Source organism: Lissotriton vulgaris, chromosome 1_1 (assembly GCF_964263255.1).
Source record: "Lissotriton vulgaris chromosome 1_1, aLisVul1.2, whole genome shotgun sequence".
NCBI classification, from domain to species: domain Eukaryota; kingdom Metazoa; phylum Chordata; class Amphibia; order Caudata; family Salamandridae; genus Lissotriton; species Lissotriton vulgaris.
Genome location: NC_141685.1, coordinates 376,005,909 through 376,009,410, shown reverse-complemented (window position 1 = coordinate 376,009,410; position 3,502 = coordinate 376,005,909). Strand labels below are relative to the sequence as shown.

Below are 3,502 nucleotides of genomic sequence, written 5' to 3'. Positions count from 1 at the left end.
TTCCAGCCCACTGTATCTCAAAGGGGTCCCGCAAGCCCAGTGCAAGAAGCTCTGAATGAACCCCAGGTCAGAGCTCCAGCAACCGGTGTTGGAAGCCCCCATCTATGGACTGTGTCACTTGGAGCTTGTGATGGGGTCTCGCAGGTCTGGGAGGTCTCCACACCCTGCATGGGTTAAGAAACTCTGACCAGGCCCCAGGTCAGAGCTCGGGCAGCCCTGGGGAAGTGGTAGCCCCCAGCCGTATGATGTGTCCTCTAGCCCACCATGTCTTAAAGAGCCTGGGACGGGATTCTGCAGGCATAGGAAGGCATCCGCTGCCTGCCCAGGTTAAGCTCTAACCGGGCCCCAGCTCAGACCTCCATCAGCGCTGGGGGTGAAGGCCCCCGGCCCTGGGCTCTGTTCTCCAGCCATCTTGTCACAAAGTGCCCTGGAAGGGTTCCCACAAGCCCGGGTAGGTCTCCCCTTCTTGTCTGGGTAAAGAAGCTCTAAAGAGGCCCTGGGTTAGAGCTCTAATAGGCCTAGGGTGGCCCCCGACCTGGTGGCCCACCATGGCACTTTGAGCCTGGGACGGGGTCCTGCAGCCCCAGGCAAGGCTTCCCTGCTTGGCTAGAAAAAAAAGCTCTGACAGGCCCTGGGTCAGAGCTCCATGAGGCCTCCTCACAGCCCCCATGTCTGAGGCCTAGCTGCGGCTCCAAGAATCCGTCTAGGGAGCCCCTTCAAAGGGCAGCAGAATTTGATTAATAAGATATGGTGTGACCAAATGGCATCCTTCCTTCAAGCCCGGCCATCTGTTCATTCTTAGCCCGGCATCTAGGTACACATGCTATAGGATTGAATGGCACACGCAGATTGCGGGACTGCCCTGGAAGTCCAGATGAGGGCTCATTTGACTCTTTAAACCTAGTCAGGGCTCTAGGAGTTCGAATACATTTTCTCAAAAGTCCCCCTCTGTCACTCGGTATGCACGGATTACAAGAAAGGCAGGAAGCCTTCCTCCGGATTAGTATGGACAGGGTCTTAGGGGCCCTGGGTCCCCGGCTCCACCACTTCCATTCAGCTCTGTCTGATGGGCCTTTCCTCTGATCCTGCCTTCTCAAAGAACAGGCAGGGATGTGAAGCTGATATCCCCGTGTAAGGCAGCCTGCTATGGGACAGTCCATCCAGTCACTAGAGTAGAAGGGGTCAGATGACTCTAGTCCCAGCTGCTGCAAGCTGGTCCAAGCCTCATCACACTATGCCACTGCCCTTCTACACCTAGTGCATTTATGTAGCAGCTCAGAACGACTGCTTCATGGGGTGTCCCTGCCTTTTCATGCCTGTGTCTTGCTCAGGCTGCGCCATGGCCCACCTCTCTCTTCCATCGTTACAGAGCAGGCTGGGCCCACGAGTGCCTGTGCGACCCCCTTGGCCCACCAGGCACCTGCAGGCAAACCAGGGGCTTACTGCAGCAGGCTACTGAGAAGTGCGGAGGTTGGTCCAGGACAAGCATGCAGCTCATCATCTCGTCCAGCAGGTGTAGCTGCCATGTTAATTCTGCCAGTAGCATATGCTTGTCTCAAACATTAAGCCATGCACGTGGAAGTGCATACTGCTGGTACAGTGACATTGTGATTGGCTCATTAAATCAGTTATGGTTCCTTTGATCGCTCCATCTGTTACTTGGATATAAATGGTAATTCTAGTGCTAAAACATGCTGAAGAGCCTGAACTCCTGAGATGCGTGAATTTATTAGATCAAGACTAATCCAGGCTAAGACTATCCACTTTACTGACTTTAGATAAACTCAAGCCAATCACAACTCCCCCTGGTGGTGGTGATACATTCAAATGTCTTCCTATCAACTTTCTATGGTACTTTCTGTGCCTACAATGGTGACCACGGGTAACAGGGTAACTGGGAATCAGTGTTAGATTCCAGAAAGGGAAACTAATCAGCTACTAGTCCAAGGAAGGCAGCAGGCATGAAAATTACCCACTCCTGACTTGGGGAGGTAGTGACGAAAAATAACGACACAGGACTCTTTCGGGGCCCTGTAATTGGAATCAGTACACTTTAAATCCTTTAACGAGGATCCACTGGGTGCAAGTCTCATGCCAGCAGCTGTGGTAATTCCAGCTCAATAGCGTATATTAAAGTTGCTGCAATTAAATACTTGTCATTGAGCTAGTGGCAGCTACTGCATGTCCTATCCTATGTCTCTCGGCGCTCCCTTGATGCTGTTGACTCAGTATCCTGGGGGTCGGAAGAGTTTATTAGAGGGTTCAAAATGCACCAATCACCTGAATATTTCAGTCAGGAATAATGGATTAGGACTCTGGTTCTAATTTATTAATTTTTGAATTGGTGTCATGATTAAGAGGGAAGGCCCGGGGCATTCATATTGTGCCACTAAAGATGAACTGTTTGGACCAGTGCAAGACAAACCAAAGCGAAAGCATTTACCAAGAATTTTTTCATTAATCAAGAATGAAAGTCGGAGGTTTGAAGATTCTCAGATACCGTCATAGTTCTGACTGTAAATGATGGCCACTAGCGATTTGGTGGTGTTATTCCCAGTCCAGCTGAACAGCTTCCAGGAAACCAAAGTCTTTGAGTTCCAGGGGAAGTACCATTGCAAAGCTGAAACTTAAAATAATTGATGGAAAGGCACCACCAGAAGTGGGGCCTGCGGCTTAATTTGGCTCAACATGTGAAATTTCACCCGACCTGGACACAGAAAGGATTGACAGATTGATAGCGCTTTCTCGATTCTGTGGATGGCGTTGCATGGCCGTTCCTTGTTAATGAAGCAATTTGCCTACTTAATTCCAATAAGAAATGAGACTCCTCCATTCTAAATAGATACACAAACCCCAGTGGTCAGTGTTTATCTTTGTAGAACAACAAGTAGAATTTATCCACAAGAGATCGAGTAATAACAGGTCTATGATGCCCTTAGATGTCTGGGGCTATCTGCCCGCCATACTGCACAGATCAGCATGCATTTACCCTTCGCTGACAGGTGCGGGTAACCGGCTGAACCCCATTTGTGATCGGGAATGTGGACTGTAATTATTTCCAATGAACATTCTGTTATGTGCCCGGGTCTGGCCCAAGTAACGGAGATACACATTTTTCTTACATGGTCCTAATTTTACACAATAACATTTCTGCTGTGATCTTTTGCACATAATTGTGTGTGTGACAATGTTGGATTTGTTTCTCTGATACTACTTTACACAGCTAGCTTTGCATAACATTATCACGATGCTTCGAACAACCTGTACAAGGCGTCTTGACACTGTATGTACAAATGTCGTTCTATCTTCATCCACGGTGTGACAGGGCTATCTTCATATCTTTAACATCGCTAATCAGTACGCACATCACAAGGATGCTTTCTATTGTAAATAGTGAGCATACCAAAAGATTAGCAGAGGGAATACTTCAGCTGACACAGAGGGTCCCTGCATGCTTAGACTTCACCACACAGCGGTCTGACATCTCCATGAAGGGGTGTCC

At 49.0% G+C, this 3,502-nt stretch overlaps 1 pseudogene; it reads left to right on the top strand.

The window, feature by feature from the left end:
- Positions 1-1,520: 1,520 nt before the first annotated feature.
- LOC147747203 (18S ribosomal RNA) lies at positions 1,521-3,165 on the top strand (annotated as a pseudogene).
- Positions 3,166-3,502: the final 337 nt, after the last annotated feature.